Genomic DNA, 26,996 nt, shown 5'->3' with positions numbered 1-26,996 from the left:
AAGAGGGAAAGTTCCTGCCCTTGAGAAGATCAACTTGCAGCCTCTGACACAGAGAGAGAGGAAAACGGTGCATGTTGTTATGTTCTCGGATCTGGCAAAGACGGAGGACATTCACACCTGGCTTAACCAGTACTGCACTGTCCACCATGGAACTGAGGTTAGAGATGTTGACAGTATAAAAACAGGAGCAAGGAAATTCGAGGTTCGTTTGCTACCGGACAATGTAAATGGAGGCTTAAGGCACCTGCCCTCTACAATCCGGCTGGGCGCCTGCAATGGCTATGTTTTTTATGTGGGACAACCAAAGGTGTGTCAGCGCTGTGGTGCTGTGGGACACCTGGCATCGTCCTGCACTGTGAAATGCTGCATGACCTGTGGCAAACAGGGACATTTAGCCTCTGACTGTTCAATGCTGCCAAATTGCAATTTATGTGGCTTGGAAGGACACGTTTTTAAGAACTGCCCTCACGCCTACGCCAATAAACTCAAAATGAGAAAGGATGAGGCAGTGCTTGTTTCAGCCAAACCGGCCTGAAAATCCAAAGCAAATAACAAGTCAAACAAAGAACCCTTGTTGGACAAAGACTCTCAGCCTCCAGCCAGGATCAGTCCTGCTGTGGCTCCGGGGCCGGTGGAAGAGAAATCCACTACGCCCCCACAACTGCAGACTGCACCAGACAAGCACGAGGGTTTGAAAACCCCCGAGAACAGCGAGGACCCCTCCCCCACTCCTGCTCCTCAGAACGAGGGCCAGTGTGGGGCCTCCCGGTGGAGCGGGTCCAGCCAGTCCATCACGGAGGATCTGCAGCAGCTGGTGGGTGAGGGGGAAGAGGAGACTGGTGCATCGGCTGCACCCCTTTCCCCTCAGTGCTCCCAGGAGCTGGACTTGAGGAAAAGGAAAAATGACTCTGTTTTCTCCCCGAGCGAGGAGGAAGGAGAGCATGGTGATGGGGACAGCTGGAACCCCTCCACCCCTCCCTCTACCCCCTTCCCTGAAATGGACTCCGTGAACGCTATTACTGCTGCCACCCTGATGAAGGCTCATTCAGAGGATGGCTGGCAGGAAATTGGTAAGAAGAAAAAGAAAAAGAAGTAAATCAAGAGAGGTATAAAAGCTTTGAAGATAGGTGGGATAAAGGGCCTTCTGATTGGTCAGGGGACAATAACAACAGAACCTCTGGCGTGGCCATTCTTTTCAAAGGATGGGCATTCAAATTGAAAAGTATTCAGAGGGTCATAGATGGCAGGTTGCTGTGTGTGGATGTGGAATGGGGGACCGTTAACCTGCGTCTAATCAATGTGTATTGTCCTACTGACGTTGGAGGAAGGGTGGAGCTACTCAAAGCACTCTCTCCCCTATTGTTATGTAGCACAGACGTGATAGTGGGAGGGGATTTTAATTGTATCTTAGAGCACACAGATAGGCAGTCTAGCTCTCCGATAAAATTGGATTCCAGCTCACTGGCCCTGCAAAACTTAGTTCAAGACTTTAAACTCTCAGACACATATAGATGTATATATCCCACAATAGCAGGATATACATGGTCAGGGAGGAATAGCAGCTCCAGAATTGACTATTGCTTTGTCTCAGAGAGAGTGAAAGTTGTTGGGGTCACTCTTCAGCCTGTCTTCTTCTCAGATCATCAGGCTTTAGGGTGTAGAGTGGAACTCCAGGGCGGGACTGTCTTTGGCCCAGGCCTCTGGAAACTCAACACAAAGCTGCTAGAGAATGAGGGGGTAGTATCCCGCTACAAGGAGAAACTATCACAGTGGCTGTCCTTGCAGTGTCTGTACGAGTCAGTAGGAGAGTGGTGGGAGGAGGTGAAGGTGAGGACAAAGGCCTTTTTCATGGCTGAGGGAAGGAAGGCTGCTGCCAGACGGAGAAGAGTGCTAGCCAGGAAACAGAGGCAGCTGCAGCGTCTCTACACGAGACAGTGGCTTCGATGTGCTCGAGGATATCACCCTTTTAAAAAAGGATGTCCGGAGCATAGCGGAAGAAAGTAGTCGAGGAGTGCTGTTAAGAAGCAGAGTGCAGTTCTTGGAAGAAAATGAGAAGTGTACTTGCTTCTTTTTCAGGAAAGTGGTAGGCTCCAATTCTGTCATGGAAAGTGTAGTTGATGAGGAGGGAAGAGAGAGAACAGAGCCGAGTGCTATCCTCTCCTGCATCGAGGCCTTCTTGTCACGGACGTCCAAGGGGACTAACCGTGGGGAGCAGGAGGGCGGAAAAAGACCCATATGCTTAGCGGCGATACGGGAAAAAGGCCCGGGCTCATTAGTGCAAAGAGTTCAGGAATGCCGTATAGAAACCTGTGCCCTCAGGGAGCGGACGTGGGGCGCCCTGGTGCTAGGCGGGTCTCAGGACATCCGAACGTCAGTGCTGAGCGAGGACAGAGTGCAAGACCCTGAAATATTTAGCCAAGGGAAAGAGAGGGACAGGAAGGACAGCAGACCAGAAACTAGGGATAGGACATAGAAGGACCGCCCTCTGGCTGCAGAGGGCGTGACACTTCTACTCAAGACTGTACAGCTCTACAGAGGTAAAGGATGAAGAAATTCATTTTTTTACCTCAAAGCTAGAAAACGTTTTGAGTGAAGAAGATAGGGAAGTACTTGAGGGGGATTTGACAGTAGAAGAGCTGAGAGGCTATGGAGAGCTTACAGAAGGGGAAAACGCCGGGTGCTGACAGGCTCCCTAAAGGGGTGTCTGCTTTTACTACTTGCACGAATGAAGGCAAAAAAAAAGCCAATCGATGTGAACGAACGGCGCTTTACAGAGGAGTACTGCCTGACTGGATCGTTGATGAACGACAGAGGCCACTCCGACCTCTTCTCGGTTTTCTTCAATGACTTAATAAGGATCTTCTTCACATTCGCCCATGCAGGGGAAGCCAGTTACACCAAAGCAAACGCAGGAAAGTGCATTTGAAGCAGAGACCAGGAGGGACTTGTTTACACCGACAGTGGGCGGAGAATGGAACAATGCGCCCAGCCCTGTTGCTGGAGCCGATTCTTGATGAGCTCTTGGGCTCACTAAGAGGCCCCCGCTGGATGCTAATCTTTCTGTTGTTCTTGCAGGTCCTGCGCTGCTTTTGAGACGACAGAGCTCGTCCTGGTTTGCCGGCACAGCCCAATTGCAAATGATCGGCTCCGCGTACAGAAGGAACGTGCATTTGGTACAAGAGTGCACGAAGGCACCGTAAATACATTGGGAACAAATGACCGGTTGCTCAAGACCTCTGTGAAGTACAGGAGCGTGCAACACGAGGCTGTTTCCGCCCGGTCTCGAACCGGGGACCTCTCACGTGTTAGGCGAACGTGATAGCCGCTACACTACGGAAACCTGCAGGGACTGCTGCTGGTGTCTCGCTTGCGTTTCGGGCTGAGAAAGGGACGCGTCACTTTAGGAAGGGGGCGCTGGAGAGAGGAACAAAGGGCGCGATGAAACAAAATGCCGAAACCCGGGATCTTTAGATCTTCAGTCTAACGCTCTCCCAACTGAGCTATTTCGGCGGTGCAAAGAGCACACAGCCACCTGCTCCAGCCTTCCTGTGTTGTGGCATGAGCGCACCAAGAGTAGCGGGAGAGTGTTGCAGGAATGTCACTCAGAAGGAAAGCCACCCAGCTGCGCCCTCTGAGCTCTGTCCAGCGCATCTTCCTCGCATGGACTCCTGCCTGCGACGGGCAGGAAACAATTAGCAAGAACAGAACGACACCCCATGGGTGTCTCATGACCGCACCTTAGGTTGTGACACGTGCAGGTGTGAGGGGTTGCCGGGCTACTTTGGAGCAGAGCTTGGGCGGAGGGGGGGCGGGAAAGCAGACAAAGAGGTGACACCTCAAGGTCTGCACGATCACAGCTCTCCGCCGCCCCAGGCTTCCGCTCGATAAGCTACTGGACACACCCGCCCCTCCTCACACAGACCGTGGAAAAGCCCCCGAGTGGGAGGGCTCTCTCTTCCTCCCAGGAGCTCTTGGGCACGACGCACAGACAGGGCGCGGGGAGCCGCCGCCTGCAAACACGGCTCCAGGCAGGACTCCGCTCCGCAGGAGCCGCAAAGCAGAGGAGATGGGGGCAGCTTAGCTCCTGTGCAGAGACCTGAGCTGTTGTTGCTGCGGACGCTGTCTTTTCTGCACTCGGGGTAGGAGTGAATGTTGAGATGCCCTTAGAAATGAAGCAGAGCACTTCAACGGCACGGGTGTGTGTGCGTGCACCCTGGTGATTCTGGGAGACAGATCGAACCTGGGCTAAAAGAGAGGGGGCTTAGCCCTCTTCCATTTGCTAGTTCAAAGTTGTACAACCCATTTGTATCTGCTAGTCGGCGCAGTCGTCGTGCACAAAGAACGCTTTGAAAAGCGTCTAAGGCAAGTCATTCCTAGTTGGTCGTTTGTGTTTTCCGTTCAGACGCGAAATGCTGAAATGATCTCTCGGCTCCTCGGTTGTCTTTTCTGCTCCGTAAAGGAATCACAGCACGCGTCGGCTTCCAGCATGCTGGGTCGTGACACGATGCCGGGGGTTGGAAAGAGCGATGTCTTCCTCGTTAGTATAGTGGTAAGTATCCCCGCCTGTCACGCGGGAGACCGGGGTTCGATTCCCCGACGGGGAGTAGCTTTTCTTTCACCTCCTTAGAGAAATGACTGCCTTTCACTTCTCTGTTTTCTTTCACAGCGTCGTGCACCTTTTCATTGCTCTCGCTTTCAGAGCCTCCGCACGGCACACGACTCGACATCAGGAAGCACATTGAAGTGAAAGCAGGAAGCGCTGCGACATGCACTGTGCAGATCCCGCCACACTAAGAGGTGAGTGGGTCTGTTCGATGCACAAAGAACGCTTTGAGAAGCGTCAAAGGCAAGTCATTCCGAGTTGGTCGTTTATGTTTTCCGTTCAGACGCGAAATGCTGAAATGATCTCTCGGCTCCTCGGTTGTCATTTCTGCTCCGTAAAGGAATCACAGCACGCGTCGGCTTCCAGCACGGTGGGTCGGGACACGATGCCGGGGGTCGGAGAGAGCGATGTCTTCCTCGTTAGTATAGGACCTGTCACCTGTCCCCACCTGTCACGCGGGAGACTGGGGTACATCAGGACGCGCATTGAAGTGAAAGCAGGATGCGCTGTGACATGCACTGTGCAGATCCCGCCACACTAAGAGGTGAGTGGGTCTGTTCGATTACAACGCTAGGCGAACCCCCAATCCCCTTTTGTGCCTGGCGACAAAAGATGTCTGTTTCCGCCCGGTTTCGAACCGGGGACCTTTCGCGTGTGAGGCGAACGTGATAACCACTACACTACGGAAACGGTGGTAAGACGTGCCCAGCGGCCCAGCGCTGAGCTTCACCAATGCGATTCAGCTGCTTCCAGTGCCTTTATTGGAGTGCGCTGATGGACCGTGCTCTCTCTCCAGAGACCAGCACGCCTGTCATGGACGGAGCAGGAAAGGCGGCGCCACATTCTACAGCCCTCTCCACGCAATCGACGAAATCGGGCTACTGAAGTGGAGAAAATCGCCTCTCCAGAAAGTGCAAATATCATCTTGGAGACTATAAATCCTATTGCCGAAGGTCAGCCCTGTCTACCTGAGTAACCCTCCCACAGCGATGATCAGCTCGTCTCACACGCGAGAAGTTTCGGTTGGAAACAAGCTCCCCCTCTTCTCGCACGTTTTGCACGTTCGAGTAGTTTTAATGCGTCTCTTTCGTACACGGTGCTGATCTTTTGGAAAGCAGGAGGCAAAACCGAGTCGAACCGCCTGGGTGAAAACCAGGAACCCTAACCGCTAGACTATATGGCAGCGAACAACCATGCTGTTCCCGGCATCATGCAAGCAAACTACATAAATATGAGAAAACACGCAAGAGAGTTGTCAGGACTTTTCCGAATTATGTCACACGAAGAGAGCACAGCCCTTTCCGCCCTGCCGCGTGTGTCTCGGTAACTCGCTGTGATAGTATAGTGGTCAGTACTTTGCGTTGTGGCCGCAACAACCCTGGTTCGAATCCGGGTCACGGCAGAATAGGGGCGTCTGCTTTTACTACTCGCACGAATGAAGGCAAAAAAAAGCCAATCGATGTGAACGAACGGCGCTTTACAGAGGAGTACTGCCTGACTGGATCGTTGATGAACGACAGAGGCCACTCCGACCTCTTCTCGGTTTTCTTCAATGACTTACTAAGGATCTTCTTCACATTCGCCCATGCAGGGGAAGCCAGTTACACCAAAGCAAACGCAGGAAAGTGCATTTGAAGCAGAGACCAGGAGGGACTTGTTTACACCGAGAGTGGGCGGAGAATGGAACAATGCGCCCAGCCCTGTTGCTGGAGCCGATTCTTGATGAGCTCTTGGGCTCACTAAGAGGCCCCCGCTGGATGCTAATCTTTCTGTTGTTCTTGCAGGTCCTGCGCTGCTTTTGAGCCGACAGAGCTCGTCCTGGTCTGTCGGCACAGCCCAATTGCAAATGATCGGCTCCGCGTACAGAAGGAACGTGCGTTTGGTACAAGAGTGCACGAAGGCACCGGAAATACATTGGGAACAAATGAGCGGTCGCTCAAGACCTCTGTGAAGTACAGGAGCGTGCAAAACGAGGCTGTTTCCACCCGGTCTCGAACCGGGGACCTTTCGCGTGTTAGCCGCTATACTACGGAAACCTGAAGGGACCGCTGCTGGTGTCTCGCTTGCGTTTCGGGCTGAGAAAGGGACGCGTCACTTTAGGCAGGGGGCGCTGGAGAGAGGAACAAAGGGCGCGATGAAACAAAATACCGAAACCCGGGATCTTTAGATCTTCAGTCTAATGCTCTCCCAACTGAGCTATTTCGGCGGTGCGCAAAGCCCACAGCCACCTGCTCCAGCCTTCCTGTGTTGTGGCATGAGCGCACCAAGAGTAGCGGGAGAGTGTTGCAGGAACGTCACTCAGAAGGAAAGCCACCCAGCTGCGCCCTCTGAGCTCTGTCCAGCGCATCTTCCTCGCATTGACTCCTGCCTGCGAAAGGCAGGAAACAATTAGCAAGAACAGAACGACACCCCATGGGTGTCTCATGACCGCACCTTAGGTTGTGACAAGTGCAGGTGTGAGGGGTTGACGGGCTACTTTGGAGCAGAGCTTGGGCGGAGGGGGGGCGGGAAAGCAGACAAAGAGGTGACACCTCAAGGTCTGCACGATCAGAGCTCTCCGCCGCCCCAGGCTTCCGCTCGATAAGCTACTGGACACACCCGCCCCTCCTCACACAGACCGTGGAAAAGCCCCCGAGTGGGAGGGCTCTCTCTTCCTCCCAGGAGCTCTTGGACATGACGCACAGACAGGGCGCGGGGAGCCACAGCCTGCAAACACGGCTCCAGGCAGGACTCCACTCCGCAGGAGCCGCAGAGCAGAGGAGATGAGGGCAGCTTAGCTCCTGTGCAGAGACCTGAGCTGTTGTTGCTGTGGATGCTGTCTTTTCTGCACTCGGGGTAGGACATCAGGAAGCACATTGAAGCGCTGCGACATGCACTGTACAGATCCCGCCACTACTGGGCCCGATTTCCCCGGATCGAAACCGGGCGGAAACAGGCCCGTTTCGTTTGTTGCACGCACACTGTTTAGGGATTCGCCTAGCGCTGTGATCGAACAGACCCACTCACCTCTTAGTGTGGCGGGTCTGCACAGTGCATGTCACAGCGCATCCTGCTTTCACTTCAATGCATGTCCTGATGAACCCTGGTCTCCCGCGTGACAGGTGGGGATACTTGCCACTATACTAACGAGGAAGACATCGCTCTCTGCTTAGTGTGCAAAACACTTACTTGCAGCATTGTGGGTGCTGTGGTTTAAATGCTATTGGTTTGTGAACAGAATACCCCTATCCCAGTACATTGTGCCACATTAAATAAACACACGAGAAAAAGAGATTCAGAACGCAAAGCTGTGTCAGTGTTCTGTGTAAAAAATCGGTTTGAACATCATGGGAGCTGTTTTTAATAAGCTGCTGAGTAAAGAATATTTTAATCTTCTTGCTGTCAGTAGTATTTTGCATATAGTTGACTCTTACCTGAATGAAAACAGGACGTAAAGGAAGGGTTTCAGAATTCAGACAAAGCTTTATTCCCGTGCTTACAGTCTGGGTAATTGGAGACTGCACAGTTATGCTTCCTATGGTCATATACGGGTTTTTCGCATGAAGCCGTATTGAACAGTATTTCTCGCGTTGTTAACTTGTGTATACAGCGGTCCCCCGGGTTCCAGTTAGTGCGTAATTACTCATCGATGAAAAACCGGAGGTTTAAAAAAAGATAATTAGCTCACTGATACTTTGATGTAGAGGCTGTGGAAATATCCACGTCGTGGTCTTTAAAATGCATTTGGTTTGAAGGCGTTCTGTGCTTCCGTTGCGAAGATATGGACAAAAGAATATTCGTGCTTGGTCCAAAAAATGTAATATAAACGAAAAAGTAAAGGCTGAGAAAGCATTCACAATGTATTTTATGCACAAAGCAAGTATTCTCGCGATTCTAAGAGGTTTCGTGTAAACGCTACAGGCGTGCCAAAATCGTTTTCGAACTTCAAGCTAACTTTACCCCGGTCTGGTACCATAGGTCACGTACAGTAGCTTAAAATCCCAGTCATGTTTTTTTTTCTATCTTGTGGTACATAACGTACCATTTCGGACTATCACAAAGGGCTTGATTTCGTTAAATGCATGTATTCATTTCCTTTCTGGAAAACTTGTATTTCAAGAAATTCACACAGCTTGCGAGAAATTAAATTCAATTCTTGATTATCAGTGCAGAAGAAATATTGCCAGCTGGCAAAAAAATATTTTTTTTTAACCGGAAAGTTGTGATGTGAGACACGAACCCACCATTCCGTCTGTGTGGCGCATTCGGTTGTTAACTGAAAAGTCGGTGGTTTGAGTCCACCAAAGGATAGGTTTCTGTTGCGATGTAAACATTGTCTTCGCAAAGGTCGATTGGATTTCTCAGCGAAACCTTTACCATTTTAATATTTGCAGGAAATGCGAGTGCTTAACAGGTGTCAGAATTACCGGGAAATGTCCAGTTACTGTATGCCCAACATCGCAACTCCCCAGAAAACCATATTCACCCAAGAAAAGAGTTGAAGGATCTGATGAGGTTAGTTATGAAAGTTATGAAAGGAAGTTGATGTGGAGCTGTTAGCCGTAAAAACTCCTTAATGTCCTTAATGTCTTTGATGTTGTCATCAGCGATAAACTGCATTCAGCAAAGATAAAAAGAAAATTATCTTTGCTTACTGCCCTGTCTTTCTCACACCTGAAGAAGGCTCCACAGCCGAAACATTGTGATTCTTTTCTTCTCTTTTCAGCAGGAATAGTCCTTTACTTGTTCCTTTGCAGCCTACGCATGCTGACGCAGCTACCCACCCGATATCTAACATTCTATAATCACAACTATGAATGTCCACTTTGGGTATTTTTTCCATGATTATTTATTATTATTATTTATTCTGTCATTGAAGCATATTTTATGTCATACTGAAGTGTCATAATCACTGAAAAAATATTGTTTTCATTTAGAAAGTAAGAAAATGATAAATCACTAGGAATTGCATTTAGCCTATTCTGATCTAGATTTTCTATATACTTTAACATGCCATGTTCACAATGTCACAACTCATAAATGAAACAGTGAAGTGTTGTAATTACAAATGTACATAGTGCCGGGACATTGAGATGTTTTGGTAATGAGGAAGGAGGGACATGCAATGTTCACAGGGTCAAATTTATAAAACGCTACAGTAAAATTTCTTGTATTTCGGGATTATGAGAGCCTGTTACATTGTGTCTCACACCTCAGTGTCAGAATTTTGAGACATTTTTATAACCAGGGGTAGGTTCATAGCAATAAGCAGAAAGTGCGATCATCCTTTGCTCATCCTCGGTTAACCATATATTCTCATATGCCATGTTCTGAATGTCCCATTTAAAACTGCTATATTAAAATTAAGACTTTTTATGATCAGAAGGCAAGGTTGTGGTAAATATGCATAAAGTGCAAGTGAACTTATGTTTTGCCTTTGTCTTGTTATTGTGAGTTTTGAAAATTGGTTTTCGATTTTCTGAAATGTGTTTCACACAAAAATGCAATTTGGATAGTCACTACTTATATATTCCCCTTTACTGAGGATATGTACAGTAATCCATCCCGATTAGTACTTTTAAAAATTACTGTAGAGAGCCATCAGAAAGGGAATGAAAACTTGCATTAAACAAAATCAAGCTGCATGTAATCATCCATAGTGATACATTTTGTAAGACAAGACAGGAAGAAAGACACTGCTGGGATTTGAACGCAGAATCTCCTGTTTAATAGGAAAACACTTTAACCAAATCAGCCAAGATGCTGTCAGAGTATTAACATCATGTCTGCATCAGTGATTACAGCTGACTATCGCTGGAGGACAGTGAAGTCAGCCTGCATAATGAGGGGGAAGAGACTGACCTCTGTGATGCACTATAGAGTTACACTAACCTTCTATCCAACTGTTCTATGCTGCATTCTATCCTAGTGGTAAATATTGGTTTCCGTGCGTGTAATATTCCTTTTTTTGTCAAATATTTTCAAGCACAAATTTTGCTGTTGAAAATAAGCCTTGTGGTTTTCAATGTTGTGATCCTTTTCCCCCAGTGTCACCCAAATTGATACACTGTGCTTTGGCAATTCTTCAGGCGATATTGTTTAGAGGAGCTCAGTTGAATTAGTTTGCGTATATAAAGTATTTCTTTTCCCTTTAATCCTTTAAAACATATGACATTTTCAAAACATTGTATCTTTCTTCCTACTAATTGTAGCGGCAATGCTTGTTAATAAGACAGAATTAAGTGTTGCTGTGCTTTCCCAAATGAGGCCCCATCTCTCTCTTCATCTCTGTGGTGCAGCCACAGAGAAGCTATTCAGGCAGGCTGATTTAAAGATGTTTTCTTTTGATAAGGGACAGCTCCCAAATGGGAATGCATTTAGCTTAGCCTGGCTATCATGATCAATGGGCATCCATTGGCGCCTATCTGTCTAGGGAGTGCCAGATGGACATCTGGACTGCATTCCTAAGTGTCAGGAGTAAGTGACTCATATCTCACCTTGATCAACCAATCAGGGACTGGTAGGGCAGAGTAACCCACGTGGGTCTCTGATGCCCATGAAACTTTCATCCAATAAACGAGCTGAAGTTCCTCCAGGTAAAAACAGGCAACACAAAGCTCCAAGACTATTCTAAAGGGAATTCAAAGGAGAATTCCAGGGCTGTGAGATAATTCCAGGGCGGGACGGCCTAGGAGCAGAAAGGCTCCCAAGGGCAGAACATTCTCGCAGCGCGCCTCCTGACCATCCTGAGACTCAGCCTGGACAACCACGGAACGGCAAGTGTGTCCGAGTGCCAGAACTTTGCTTTGTTCTAAGTGTCGAGAGCGGAGGTAGCCAGAGAGTAACCAAAGGATCCACCCGAGGTTAGCACCAGCAGCAAGCCTCGTGAACAGGTCGGAACTGTGGACAGCTGAATCACTATTCAGAACTATCGCTTCATCAGGAACGAACTGGTCTTCTTCCTGACTTGCTGGGACCCACAGTCATCTTTTCTCCTGTGCACAAACTTCGCTAGTTTCAGCCAAAACTAACTAGCCGGTCTTCAGAGAGCATCAGCAGCGCAACGTCTCAAGCCACACAGCACAGCCATGCACGGAGCCATTGAGCCCGCAAGAGACCTAAATCCCCAGAGATTGGATGAGTACTCCACTTCACTGCATTACTGCTCGATAATTCAATTGTTATCCCAACCAGTTGATATCAATTTAATTCCTAAGAGTTATGTTCTTGTTTTGAGTATCTAATGTAGAAGTTTTAAACAAGTTCAATTACGATTCTAAATGAATGATATACTGAACGTATGTCCTCTTGATATGTGTAACTGTAACTGAATGAATATATATCTTTTGTATTCTGATAACCTTTACGATAAGATCTGTTAAGTTTACATGCATATTCCATATATTGATAAATGTATCCTCGTGTATTAGTACCTGTGTGTGCGTTTTTTGAGTTATATCGCATGGTTGGATTCTAAGACCATTAAAAGAATCAATTTTGTGATTTACTGCCACAATTAATAATTGTCCCAGTAAATGCCCAAACCCCTACAGAACTGGTGCCTCGTGAGAGCACACTACAACAGTGTGTGATCTCCTGTCCCAGCCTGAGGAGCAGACAGCGAGCCTGTCTCTCAATAATAATAATACAGTGTGTCATTTCCTGCCCCAACCAGAGGAACAGACAGTGAGCATGTCTCTCAACAATAATATGAATAAACTGTGTGATCTCCTGTCCCAGCCTGAGGAACAGTCAGCCCGTCTCTCAATAATAATCCTAATAATAATAAGTTTTCCTATCAGTTTTCCTATTCACCACCACACCCCCGTCTCATCCTACTTAAGCACATGTCTTTCCCTACCTCCTTGCTCAGTATTGGTTTCCCTTTCGAGCTTCCTGGTTGCCCTACTCCTTCTTCTACCTAGTGTTCTTCTTGGCTTTCCGTTTACGGTTTTTCCCCTTTTGACTACAGCTTTTCGGATCACGGCTTGGCTTCGTTACTCACGCTCTGTTTTGGATCTCTGGCTACCCCTGGACTATCGGATTGCTCTATTGTCTACGATTTCGGATCACGCTTTGACTTCGGTAACTCGTTCCCTTTTGGATCTCTGGCTTCCCCTGGACTCTCGGCTCGTTCCTTCGACTACGGCTTTCTTTGGATCACGGCTTGGCTTTGTCAGCTCCTGCAAGTGGGTTCTCTCACTGGTTTCGGTTTCTCTTACCGAATCCGTAACATATACGATGTGTGATCTCCTGTCCCAACCTGAGGATCAGACAGGAGTGAGCCAGTCTCTCAATAATAATAATACAGTGTGTGACTTCCTTTCCCAGCCTGAGGAAAAGACAGTGAGCCTGTCTCTCAATAATAATAATACAGTGTGTGTCTTCCTGTCCCAGCCTGAGGAGCAGACAGCGAGCCTGTCTCTCAATAATAATAATACAGTGTGTGACCTCCTGTCCCAGCCTGAGGAGCAGACAGCGAGCCTGTCTCTCAATAATAATAATACAGTGTGTCATTTCCTGTCCCAGCCTGAGGAACAGACAGTGATCCTGTCTCTCAATAATAATAGAACAGTGTGTGATCTCAAGTCCCAGCCAGAGGAACAGACAGTGAGCCTGTATCTCAATAATAATAATAATAATAATAATAATAATAATAATAATAATACAGTGTGTGATCTCCTGTCCCAGCCTGGGGAACACTGAGCCTGTCTCTCAAAACTAATAATACAGTGTGTCATTTCCTGCCCCCGCCAGAGGAATAGACAGTGAGCATGTCTCTCAACAATAATATTAATAAACTATGTGATCTCCTGTCCCAGCATGAGGAACAGACAGTGAGCTTGTCTCTCAATAATAATACAGTGTGTGATCTTCTGTCCCAGTCTGGGGAATAGAAAGTGAGCCTGTCTCTCAGTTATAATAATATAGTATGTGATCCACTGTCCCAGCCTGAGGAACAGACAGGAGTGAGCCCGTCTCTCAATAATAATACAGTGTGTGATCTCTTGTCCCAACCTGAGGAACAGACAGGAGTGAGCCAGTCTCTCAATAATAATAAAGCAGATTATGATCTCCTGTCCCAGCCTGAGGAACAGACAGTGAGCCTGTCTCTCAAAAATAATAATACAGTGTGTGACCTCCTCTCCCAGTCAGGCGAGTCAGGCGCCATGGCTTTCGATTGCAGCCACACCACCCTTAATGTGCCCGATCTTGTCTGATGTCGGAAGCTAAGCATGGTTGGGCCTGGTTAGTACTTGGGTGAGAGACCACCTGGGAATACCAGGTGCTGCAAGCTCTTACTCTCTCAGCCAGCAGAGGTTGCCATTGGTGCCGTAGACTTTGGGAGGAAAATTTGGAGGATGGAAAGTTGATCTATAGCCTCATCTCTAGAGGTGTTTTGTTGCTATGGCATGTGTGTGACCCATATAAAAAAAAACCCGTTTGTAAAACGAATATCGAAGCTGCCTCTAAATCTGCAAATGAAGATGAGTCGATAAACCACTTGTTTTTCGTATAACTATACATATATTCATTTATTACTGATTTCATTCATTGAGCACAGATCCAATAGAGGTACAGCCATTCACTGTTTGACATGTCTGCACTGGTACAGAACCTAGCAATCAGAAAACGGGTGAAACTGCCTTGAGAATTAGCATACAGTACCGAGGCCCCCATGACCAAATAAAGGCTAACCTCGATAATCAGCCTAAATAATGCAGACTACAGCAAAACGACTGACTTTGAAAAGGGAATGAATGTCCGGAAGGAGTAGTGTAACCAGCTTGAAATGCTTCTCCGGACCTCTAACTAAAAGAAACCGGGAACCAGCAGTGGCATCGACTCCTTTCGAACTGGGATCCTATCGCAGCTCGTGGTGTTGTAACTCTTCCGTATCTGATATTGGACCAAGCACATCAGGGGAGAGCGTGAACGCAGTCCCCCACTACCAGAAATTATGCAGTCGAGATTCCCACATTTGGGGAATTCGCAGGGGTCAGCACAGCAATGGCCGAGTCTCGCTCTGGGTGAACCGATTTCGATTTTTAAGAACTTTATTTTCTTTTCACAAAAAAATACAGGACATCACAAATTAGAAAGCTTTACATTAATATACATATTTAAAACAGTATATATGATCACATCTCATTACATTTTGACACAGTACCAGTTACATAGCAACAATATATTTTTTGCTGGTGCAAATCACATTCTTTACTTAAACATGATAATGTTTTTCACAGTTTCTTGAGATATTGACCTATGCTCTCTATTTCCCCCAGATTTTCTGCTTCCTCCCTCCCTTCTCTCCACAGATCTCTGAGGTAATAGTTCTCTCGGGTGATGAACAGGGCCAGGCTACCTGCTGCCTTGACTGGGACCTCGATGCCTTTGAACAGCCCCATGTTCCTCACTCTCCACAGGGCGTCTTTCCCACTGTTCACCACGGCCCAGATCCTGTCAAACTTCCTCCTGACGTGTTTGACGAAAGCAGCGGTCAGGGTAAATTGGGGCGAGAGAGCTTGCAACCAATCTTCAAACTGTGCCCAGAAGGCCTTAGCAAAAAGCAGGACCACAGGAGATGGGTCACAGTCTCCTCCTCGCCGCAGCCCACCCTAACGCAGCGAGGGCTGGGGGTGAGGCCCCTACGGTTCAAGAAAGTTCGTACCTGTAAGCACTGGTGGACGACACTCCAGGCTAAATCTCTGTGAATGTTACACAGAAACTTAGAGGATGTGTGTTTCCACACCTTCCTTGTTTGGGCTGATGTTAAAATGCCCACAGGGGTGTAACGAAATCTTCCAGTTTTTGGACGCTGACATCTCGGAGGGGAATATGGCCAATTGGGCGAGATCTTAGAAAACTTTTAACTGTCCCATAAATTGCGGGGCATGTGTCAGAGAGTGGGACATCCAGCTTGGGTCTGACACCCCACACTCTGAACACCTCCCTACCTACCCAGAGCCTGGAAAAATAAGTCCAGGTACGCACAGCACAGAGGCCAGGAAAATGGACAGCAGCTTCGTAGCAACATCTGGGACAGACTTCCCCCCTGAGGGTAGCGGCCTGTACAGTATTTCCTTTCTGAGTCTTTCCTGCTTCCCACCCCATAGAAATTGAAACATCAATCTCCTCAGCACCGCCGCAACACGGTGTGGGATTGGGAAGGTAGAAGCCAGAAAATTCAAGACAGGCAAGAGCTCAGCTTTGATGACCAGCACCTTCCCTGTCTAGTGAGGTCTCGGTCCTTCCATTGCATCAGTTTTTTGTTTAAGATTGGCAATTTGTTCTGCCAATTTACTGTTCCCATCTCTTCTCCAAAATACACCCCCAGGACCTTAATTCTCTTCTCTTGCAGCCTGAGATCATGTCCTTCTTTTGGCTCCCTCCAGTTCTGATAAAAAATCTCACTCTTAGATTTGTTAATTTTTGCAGAGGAAGCCAAAGAGAAACGATCACAGCACTGCAGAGCTCTGCTAATTGAGGCATTGCCAGAGAGGAGCAGGGTGACATCATCCATGTATAGAGATGTCTTTACCTCTCCTGCCCCACTTCCAGGCACTGGTATCCCATTAATGGCCTGATCCTGGCGCAAGGCACAGGCTAAGGGCTCCATAGCCAAAACGAATAACAAGGGGGGTAATGGGCAGCCCTGCCTCACCCCTGAACAGACTTCAAAGAGGCCTGATCTATTGCCATAAACCATTACTCTGCTGTTGCTACCTGTGTACAGCAGGTTAATCCACTTTCTCATGATGGGGCCAAACTTCATGTGCTCAAGTACCGATGTTAAGTACTGCCGGTTTAGGCGGTCAAAGGCCTTTTCTAGGTCTACACCTAAAATGCACAGAGGGAGGGAGCGATCCTCTGAGTACAGACAGACATCCCTCAACAAGGCCAGGTTGTCGCTCATCAGGCATCCTGCTATCCCACAAGTCTGTTCTTTCCCTACCAGTGAGGCCACTACATTTTGTAGGAGCAGGAAAAGGGCTTTGGACAGGATCTTAGTGTCCATGCCTAACAGGTTGAAGGGTCTCCAGTTCTTTATGTCATTCTTTGCTCCTTTCTTAAACAAGAGAGAGATAGTGCCTTCTCTTAAGGAGTCAGGCAGCAATTCTGTCTTATAGCTTTCCTCGAATAGGAGCAGTAGCGGATCCTGAAGCAGATCCCAAAAGGTGCAGTAAAAGTCTTTAGGGAGCCCGTCAGCACCCGGAGTTTTCCCCTTTTGTAAGCTCTCCATAGCCTGTCTCAGCATTTCTACTGTCAAATTCCTCTCAAGTACTTCCTTATCTTCTTCACTCAAAACGTTTTCTAACTTTGATTTAAAAAAATGAATTTCTTCATCCTTTACCTCTGTAGAGCTGTACAGTCTTGAGTAGAAGGCCTCGGTGCAGGAGAGGATAGCACTCGGCTCTGTTCTCTCTCGTCCCTCCTCATCAACTACACTTTCCATGACAGACTTGGAGCCTACCACTTTCCTGAAAAAGAAGCGAGTACACTTCTCATTTTCTTCCAAGAACTGCACTCTGCTTCTTAACAGCACTCCTCGACTACTTTCTTTCGCTATGCTCCGGATGTCCTTTTTTAAGAGGGTGATATCCTCGAGCACATCGAAGCCACTGTGCAGCATCGTGTAGAGACGCTGCAGCTGCCTCTGTTTCCTGGCTAGCACTCCTCTCCGTCTGGCAGCAGCCTTCCTTCCCTCAGCCATGAAAAAGGCCTTTGTCCTCACCTTCACCTCCTCCCACCACTCTCCTACTGACCCATACAGACACTGCAAGGACAGCCACTGTGATAGTTTCTCCTTGTAGCGGGATACTACCCCCTCGTTCTCTAGCAGCTTTGTGTTGAGTTTCCAGAGGCCTGGGCCAAAGACAGTCCCGCCCTTGAGTTCCACTCTACACCCTAAAGTAGGCTGGGCAAACGATTTTTAAAATTTTTAAAAAAGAAATAAAAAACGAGATATAATGATGTGTTCCTGCTCAACTTAGACATTGCACGACTTTAAAACCTATAAAAATGGGTTTCGAGAGTTAAAAACCACTTTTTATGCGCGAAAAATGGGTGATTTTTCTTCCTCGTGATCAGCTCAGAATCTCTGTGTACGCTGTAAGGTTTTTACTTCTTAATTAAACGTTTAAAATTCACGAATTTCATAAAGACAACACACGTTTCGAAGAGAAAAAATCCCATTCTTTTCTCTTCCTGTTGTGTGAAACTCATCAGCAGGTCTTTTTTTCCCAATCAGAGGCTCTGAAAATAGCGTACCGCCCACTGCGCTCCGTCAGAGAGGGGCGCGGCACAGAGAGAGGGAGGAGGCGCGGAGCTCAGCAGCACAGAACGAACGTTCTACTGCCTGGAGCGCTTATGGCAGCGATCGCGTCTGCATTTATAACTTAGTTTTTAAAATTAATCAAGCAATATGAAGCATCTCTTTTTACTTTTAAGTAACTTAATTATCAAGCACAGCTTTCTCACCACCTAGACTACTTTTTGATACCATCCTTAGACAAAGCAGAAACTTCTTGTTCTGTCTAATGACATTACAATTGGAAAGATTACAGATTACATTCGTCTTTATTTTTGTTATGTTATACATTTTAGAAACGTTTCATCCATACAAACACCACAAAACTATTCTCGATTGTATTTCTGAATGGTATGTTACACTTAGTTCACTGTTTTAATTACACCTAATTAAGAAAGTTAGGTGTTAGCATAAACTATTAGCAATCAATATTAAATTTAGCACTGTAATAAGTTGTTGCACTTTCCCCCGCATCTTGTAAAAATATATTTTCATTGTTCAAATATACATTAAATCTGACTAATAAGTCATATATCATATAATAAGTTAAATACAAAACTGAAGAAGAAATAGGGTTAAATATAATTCAAAATATTTTGCTAACAATGTTAACTGTTTATAAATTATAAATTGTATTAACTAAAGAGTAGGATGGCACAGTTGTTAGTATGCTTTTTGTTTTGTTTCTTTTTCATAAATACAACAGTAGTACTTGATGTCTCAGCGCCTTTCAAAATTAAATTATGCATGCAAACCTGTGAACTAGAAAGATAACTAAGATATCCATCCATTTATAATGGTGGCAAAGTGGTTAGCATTGCTATCTTGGAGCACTGGGGTCCTAGATTCAATTCCTCCCATCCTGTGTGTGTGGGGTTTGCATGTTCTCTCTGGGTTACATGGTTTTTCTCCATATGTGTGATATGACTCCCTCTCGCACTCCAAAACATACTGGTAAGTTAATTGGTTTATGGGAAAACTGGCCCTGGTGTGTGTGTGTTTGTGTCTGTCTGTCCTGTGATGGACTGGCGCTATGTCCAGGGTGTATTCTGCCTTGTGTCCGTTGCTTACTGGGATAGGCTCCAAATCCTCTGTACTGGATAAAGAGATTAGAAATAGATGGAACTATACACAGTGTTAGAAACCCACTATGAAATGGCAGCATCTCACTGAGAATAAAATATTTTATAGTGCTGGCCTTTCACCTCTCATGCACATCAGTATCCATACCTAGTTATTTAAACAAATTACCTCTAATTAAAAACATCTTAATATGCTGGCTCTGTGGATCCGCATCAGCTATGTTTGCCCATTCCTTCAATTCATGTGCATCCAACACACAGTTCAATACTAGTAACTGCACAAAATCTAAAATACAATCCTCATTTCAGTATCTATGTAAACATACAGTCTGTTAACTTCATCCTCTTCATCAAAAGTATGCCTAACCCCATTAGGAAGTGTTCTTGTTATCAGTGTATTCCTTAGCTTTCCCCAAATTATCTTCTTCTTACCAACATCTCTAGTCTTTTATCCTGCAATAACTCAGCCAACACTTAAATCCCCAAAAGCTGCTTGTGTTAATTTCTTTAAATCACAAATATCATGTGTAAATACTGGCCATTTAATACTCTGCATTGTGGGATAATAGTTTATTTTAAAGGGAACTAGAGAAATTAAGAAAGGCTTTTTTTCCTAGAATTAATAAATGCACATCCTGTTCACTGGGGAAATTAAATCCACACTGAGTAATCTTCAATATGTTCAGAATATGACAGCAAGAATCCTATCAGGGATGCATTACACCTGTTTTCAAGTCCTTGCACTGGTTACCTATCAGGTTTCGAGTCAACTTCAAATTCCTCATCCTCATTCTGTACCTACAGTATATGGCTTATTATCTGTCTACTCCCCCACCTTTGTCCTTTTGACTCTGGTCTTCTAGCTGTCCTCAAGAACATCTACATTCTGTGGGTGACAGGGTCTTCTCTAGCTGCACCCCAGAGCTCTCAATTTGTATTCCCAGTGATATCAGTCACGTACCCTGAGTGCATTTAAATCTAACCTCAGAACCTTTCTTTTCAGAAGACTTAGTGTCTGTATCTGCTTCATTTTCTAATTTTGGTAGCACCTCTAACTGCTTGTCTTTCTTATATGTATTTACTTTGTAATCTGAGGTCCTTTTATCTGTTTTTACATCTACTGTATTGCTTTGAGATGCCACCTTTAATGGTAATATATAAAATAAAGTTTTTTTATTATTGTTATAGGGAAACATGATCAGATTTTCCCTGGTTCAGAAAAAAAGATCTAAAGTATACTAGTTTGTCACTCTTCTCATTCCCTTTGCTAAATGACTTTTCATACTAATCTGATCAATCTAACTGCCAGTTTTCTGTGCTTTCTCTATCCTGCTAGATTTGCAATTATTCTGAAAATTTTCATCTTGAAATAACTCAATTCTTAGCTCAACCTGACAGTTCATCCTGCTACCAACATTAAATAAAACGAATCTTAAGATTTCTATATTTATGTCTTTATTTAGTGGTTTCATTAGTGACAAAGGCTAAACTTTCTTGGAAAAATGTCTTTTATGTGTTGCGGAAAAAACTGACTTGCTTTAACAAAATATGTTTACAAGTCCTTTCACCTGGCAGTTTACCTAAATGCCCAACTATCTGAGAAGCCCTCCATGAAACCATAGTTGCTATTAATTTATTTAGGGCTCACTGACAGAATTGCTGTTTTTTATGCATGCTAATTTCTGATTCCTCTGTTTCATGTTTATAGATAAGACTATTGATCGCGAAGGGAAATTGATGTACATGTTTACATGTTCTTTTGTAACATACACCTTTTTGTGATTTTTCTGTATATCTAAGCAAGTGTTCCTGCATCCCTCTTCTGTACTATAGGCATGGCTTTTATTCTGTTTGCTCCATTTCTAAAACGTTTTGCTCATGTGCATTTTTGTATTTTTTTACACCTCTAGCACTTTCACGTCCTGAATTTTCATTTGCCTTAATTTGTAGAATGAATTTGAGTTTTAGCCTTAAAAATCTTAAGTTTTCACTATCTTTTGTTTCTTGTCCTACAACTGTTATTATTGATCACCATGACTTCATTCAGCCTTTCCTGAACGTCTATGACAGGCAGAGAGAGTGCTGTTTCTGGTGCGATCTTTTGCAGCTGACATTTCACTGTTTTAAACGAACAAGAAATTAGATTGATCATAAATCACTTATTCTCTATAAATACAGCGTAATTGCCCTCCGAAAATCCTCTTTTTCTTGTTCGTTTTAGAGACCTTGATCGAAACTGATTTTAGATGTCAGAAAGGATTTATTTTCTCTGTATTTCCTACATTGCTTTGTCGAGATTTTAACTTTATATTTAGGCTCAGATTTCAACTATAAATCGTACACTAATTAAAAGCAGTAAATACTGATGTTTTGCTCCCTCTTACCACAAAAATATATATGTTTTGTAGCTGGGATGAACGTTATTTCGTATGCGTAGCTACTGCGATTTGGACACGAAGCGGTTAAAGATGGCGGCAAATCAGGCACCCAAAGAGGGGGGGGGGGCGTCTTCTCGCCTCCATAAGTAAAATGCCAAATAGGAGTGGCTTAAGCGACATACGCAGTCGTGTAACTGACAGTTTGAGGTAGCCTATCGTGTAAATTTCGCTTTGTTGCTGATAGGTTAAGCTTTCGAAACTCTGCCCCAAAGTCATGTGACTGATTTTTCGCCCTGTTTCGTTGGTTAAACGCAATGATCACAAGCACCACCATGGTTACTGGGATGTGTAGTTTTTAATTCCGTTTGAATTATAACTGTACGTACTGTCTTCATATTTGGCCAGGGCTTTAAAGAGAAGGCGCGCCAAAAAATTTCGGTGCCGTCGTCTCCGTTTTAAAGGTACCCCGTGCTGGAAGAATTTGACCTCGGAACGTTTGCCCAGCGTACCTAAAGCCTGATGATCTGAGAAGAAGACAGGCTGAAGAGTGACCCCAACAACTTTCACTCTCTCTCTGAGACAAAGCAATAGTCAATTCTGGAGCTGCTATTCCTCCCTGACCATGTATATCCTGCTGTTGTGGGATATATACATCTATATGTGTCTGAGAGTTTAAAGTCTTGAACTAAGTTTTGCAGGGCCAGTGAGCTGGAATCCAATTTTATTGGCCTTTTGGCTAAGATCAAGTTCAAGTGGCATGCCCGCAGTTCTTGTCTTTCCAAAGTTCTAGAAGGCGATCGAAGATCCTGAAGAGCGCTTGAGCTGGTATCGCCCTAGCTTGAGCCCAGGGGGTTAAGGCCAAGCAGCAGCTGAGCTGGGAGGGATCCGGCAGCAATGTTCTCCCTCTCTCTCTCTCCTCCTGCGCCTGCACCTAGCTGGGCTTTGCCCACAAGGACAAAGGCCAGGGCTCCCTCACTGCTCCTTTAGCAGCTAAACCCTCCTCTCCACAGGACCTTGCTCTCTCTCTTTCTCTCCTTTTTTCTTTTTTCTCCTTTCCAGATGGCAGACAAGAAGACACTGATCCGGTTCCACTGGACCAAGAAAACAGAGACGATGCTAACTGCGAAATCCATTTTCATTACCTTCCTAAGAGGGATCCTGCAGTTGGTGGCCGGAGATCTCTACTGCCTGCAAGACAACAAGGCAGAGAGATACATGGAGGCCTACATGGCCACGGACGCCTCATATGAAAAGGCAACGAAAATGATCAAATGAAAAAGGTAAGCACCCCGGTTTCTCTGATTTCAGGCCGGAGCCTATGAGGAAGACAAACCAGAGGACCATTAAAAGTCCTCACATACAACCCCTACGTACCAATGGAACTGGTAACAGCGTACCTAGGGAGGTATGTAACTGTGGTGGACAAACCGACGGAGATCAGGGACAGTTGTGGCGTCTGGTACAGCAAACACCTGTACCGAGTCCTCCTGAAAGAGGACCTAGAGGGCGTAGACGGTTTCCAGCACCCCCCGGCCCACTTCAACATCGGAGCCGACAGGGGGTAGCTTTACTACCCCAGGATGCCGGATTTCTGCAAGAAGTGCAGACAGTCCAGCCACAAAGAGAACACGTGTGACATCGTCAGATGTCACAACTATAACAAAGAGGGGCACCTGGCAAAAACCTGCCGGGCAGCCAAAAAGTGCGATGGATGCGGCGCCGAGGGACACCTCCTTCACTAATGCAAGGTAAGCAAACCTTCCTTTGCGCAGGTGGTGGAAGCCGACCGGCAGAAACCGGTCTCAAGACAAAGGGAGAGAGGTGAGAACAAAGAACCCGCACCTCCCCCGCAGAGAACCGAAATTGCCAAGGCCACACCCCCAGCCGCACCAGTGCCTCAAGATGGCCGCCAGGACAACGGACAAAATGGCTGACCGGAGGAAGGGCCCTGGATAACTCCCAGCAAGAAGGGAAAGAGGATCCACCTTCGGAAGGACAAAAGAAAAGAGTGGTAAGGGAGAACTGTTTCCTCCTCCTAGAGGAAACGGAACTTTCTTCCCCCGAGGCCCAGGAACAACCGGAGGAGGCAGCCCAGGAAATGGAAACCCTCCCCCCCCAGGGCCCACGGACAACAGGAGGAGGCAGCCCAGGAAGAGGTTACCCCCTCCCCCGAGGCCCAGGGACAACAGGAAGAGGCAGCCCAGGAAGAGGTTACCCCCTCCCCCGAGGCCCAGGGACAACAGGAAGAGGCAGCCCAGGAAGTCGGAACCCCCTCCCCTGAGGCCCAGGAACAACAGGAAGAGGCAGCCCAGGAAGTCGGAACCCCCTCCCCCAAGGCCCAGGAGCAACTGGAGGTCCCCCAAACTCCTGGAGAAAGGGAAGAAAAAAGCCTTCCCGAAATGGTGGTGGAGAGTATCCTCAAGGAAGACGAGGATTACTTTGAAGCCGCCCTGGAGCCGGGACTGATGGTAGGGCTGGACCTGTCCAGCATGTTTACCTTTCAGTCCCCAGCGAGACCTGGAGGGAGCCCAGCATATTCCCCCCAGGACCCAAACAAGAGGAGTTACATCTAGGCTAAACAGTGCCCAGATGTAGAATCCCAAGTTTTCCCCACTGTAAGCACAAAGAGAGGAGGTTCAACTTTCACTTGTTTAATCATGACTGTGAAACTTATCTTTCTAACAACTAACGTGAGAGGGCTAAGAGACCCGGTGAAAAGACGGGGAGTCTTTCATGATCTGGCCTCAAAGTCTTTCTCAGTTTGTTTCTTACAGGAGGTCCACCTGAAGGATGAAAGCGACAAGCTGACATTCAGCAGGGAATGGACGAAGGGAGAATCATGCTGGAGCGTAGGAGGGGTCCATTCTTCCGGAGTGGGAATCCTCCTCGGAAACCCAGAGATGACGCTGGTTTCCTCCTTCTCGGTGGTGCAGGGCCGGATCCTGGTCGTAGACATCGACTGGAGGGGGCAGAAATTGAGAGCAATTAACGTCTATGCTCCGATGGAACCCTCTCTCCGGAAGGAAGTGTTTGCTGACCTGGCCAGCTGCTGCACCACCAACAGACAGGTGGTGCTTGGCGGGGACTTCAACGTCGACCGGGAGAAGGGGAGCGACGCTAGCTCAGCAGAGCTGGAGTCGCTACTCAAGCAGTTCTCCCTGGTAGACGGTTTCAGACGGTGCCGCCCTAACGACGGGAAAAACTCCCGGGGAGTGTGCAGCCGCCTTGGACTACATCTTTCTGCACACGACCTGCTCCCTGGAGTCGGCGACGGTGTCCCCGGAGTGGTATTCCGACCATGAGTGCGTGACAGTGGTGGCTAACACCAACCTGCCGGCATTCGGTCGTCGGTATTGGAAGCTGAACCGGGAGATATTGGAGGAAGACGACTTCAGGGCACTGTTCAGTAAAGACTACGCAAGCTGGGTCGACATGAAGGATGGCTACAGCTCCGTGGTGGAATGGTGGGAGTTCATGAAGGACAGGACCCGAACGCTGGCGCAGACGTACTGCAGACGGAAGGTGGCCAGGGAGAGGAAGGAAGCTGCGCAACTCCCGAAACAACTAGAGGAGGAGTACAGCTTGGCTAACAGGGGAGGAGCCTTCAATTCAGCCTGGGCATGGGACCTGAAGGAAAGGATCCGCAAGCTGCACACCAAGAAAGCCAAGGCTTTCCTGGTCAAGGCACAAAGGGAGCATTATGAAAATAATAAAACCTATTCCTCTTATTTCTTCAATCAGGTCCGAGAAGCCCAGAAAAAGAGGGTGATCTACAGCCTGAGACGGGGAGATGGAGAGGAAGTGCTGGACGAGAGTGACAAGGTAGAAGCGACCACCACTTTCTACAAGGAGCTCTTTTCAGAAAAGCAGACAGAGGTGAAGGCAGGTGATGCTTTTCTGGAGGGGCTGAAGGCACGAGTACCAGAGGAGGTGAGGGAGGACTTGGAGGGTCCAATCACGGCCGAGGAGCTGAAGGCTGCGCTCTTGTCCATGGAGAATGGCAAGGTGCCGGGACCGGATGGACTCCCCAAGGAATTCTACACATGCTTCTGGGACACCCTGGCGGCAGATCTGGTGGAAGTGGTGCAGGAGATCTTCCGCGGGGGAAACTCGGAAACACCATGAGGAAGGGCATCACCTCCCAGCTCTTTAAGGGAGGAGATGCCGACGACCTCAAAAACTGGAGGCCGATCACGATGCTCTGCATGGACGTAAAGATCCCGTCCAAGCTTCTGACCGCCAGACTGAGAACCGCCCTTCCCCACATCATCCACAGCAACCAGACGTGTGGGTGGAAGGGCGATCCGTCAGCTGGAACCTCCAGCTGACCAGAGACACCAGCGCCTGGGGCGAGGACCGGAATATGCCCATGACTGGACCAGGAGAAAGCCTTCGACAGAGTGAACCATAGCTATCTGTTTAGGGTGCTGGAACGCTTCGGTTTCGGAGAGAGTTTCAGCCACTGGATTAATATACTGTACTCTGACATAGGCAGCAGAGTCAACGTGAAAGGAAACCTGGGGGATTTCATTCCCCAGGAATCCGGAGTATGACAAGGCTGCTCCCTTTCACCCCTTCTCTATGTTCTTTTCACAGAGCCCCTAGCAGAGGCGGTGAGACGGGACCCTGTCATCAACCGCCTGGAGATACCGGGAGGTGCGGGGGAAGCCCTGAAGATCTCCCAGCACGCTGACGACACGATGCTGTTCCTGAGGTCGGACAGGGGGCTAAGAAGAGCCCTGCAGGTCATGGAGCAATACTCCAGAGCCTTGGGGTCGAAGCTCAACCGCCGAAAGAGCAAACTGAAGTTCTCCGGGCCCTGAAAGCACAGGACGACGGAGCCGGAGGGTCTCGAGCTCTGCACGGAGCCTCTCAAAATACTGGGGGTTTCCTTCAAGAGCTAGGACAACGAGACCATCAACCGGACCGAGAGGATCGCCAAGGTGAATGCGATGCTGGGTCTGCGGTGTACCCGCTGCTGGCCAGACTCAGACGAGAGCTGCAAGGGATGATCTTTGGCTTCGTCTGGGGCGGCAAGTACGAGTACATCACGAGAAACCGGATGTGTCAGCCGATCGAGAAAGGGGGTCGAGATGTCCCACATTTCCCCCTGAAACTCGACTGCATCTTTTTCTGCAACTTCTGTCGGGCGCAGCGGGAGCCCATCGGCCACAAGTACGAGTACTTTGTCAGGCTGTGGCTCTCCGTCCCAATGAGGCACTTGGTCCAGTGGTCAAACACTGGGCCCAAGGCAGAAGGCGACCGAAGTTCTACATCCGCGCTGTCAAGTGGAGCAGGAGGTACGAGGCCACGAGACAGCCAGAGCTCTGCACCAACCACAGAGACTTGTACAAAGACAAGTCTGGGAAAGGACGCAGCCCAAAGAACTTGGAAACCAACTGAAGGACCTCAACTGGATGGCTGTACACAAGAGACTGGCTACCAGAAAGGTCCTCTACAGACACTCGATCTCCAGGAATCCGCATTGCCCCCGGTACGCGTGTTTTGTCGAGGAGACTCAGGAGCACGTGTTCTGGAGCTGCCTCTTCGCCAAGGCGGTGTGGGGCAGAATGGACAACATTATGCAACTCCTGGGAACGGATGCAGTGCTCAGTTACCAGTACATTCTGCTGGGGGCTGGC

General features: G+C 47.5%; 3 non-coding genes and 1 pseudogene across 3 annotated transcripts; 3 read left to right on the top strand and 1 right to left on the bottom strand.

Annotated features, from left to right (window-relative positions):
* The first annotated feature begins 4,532 nt into the window (after positions 1-4,532).
* On the top strand, positions 4,533-4,604 carry trnad-guc (transfer RNA aspartic acid (anticodon GUC)). Its single transcript has one exon. It is a non-coding gene; the product is annotated as a tRNA-Asp (tRNA).
* A 616-nt stretch (positions 4,605-5,220) lies between these two features.
* On the bottom strand, positions 5,221-5,293 carry trnav-cac (transfer RNA valine (anticodon CAC)). Its single transcript has one exon. It is a non-coding gene; the product is annotated as a tRNA-Val (tRNA).
* A 640-nt stretch (positions 5,294-5,933) lies between these two features.
* On the top strand, positions 5,934-6,005 carry trnah-gug (transfer RNA histidin (anticodon GUG)). Its single transcript has one exon. It is a non-coding gene; the product is annotated as a tRNA-His (tRNA).
* A 7,756-nt stretch (positions 6,006-13,761) lies between these two features.
* Positions 13,762-13,880, top strand: LOC148632095 (5S ribosomal RNA; annotated as a pseudogene).
* Positions 13,881-26,996: the final 13,116 nt, after the last annotated feature.

This window comes from Lepisosteus platostomus, unplaced genomic scaffold, assembly GCF_059453375.1.
Source record: "Lepisosteus platostomus isolate fLepPlt1 unplaced genomic scaffold, fLepPlt1.hap1 Scaffold_66_H1, whole genome shotgun sequence".
NCBI lineage: Eukaryota > Metazoa > Chordata > Actinopteri > Semionotiformes > Lepisosteidae > Lepisosteus > Lepisosteus platostomus.
This window is presented reverse-complemented; position numbering and strand designations above follow the sequence as displayed.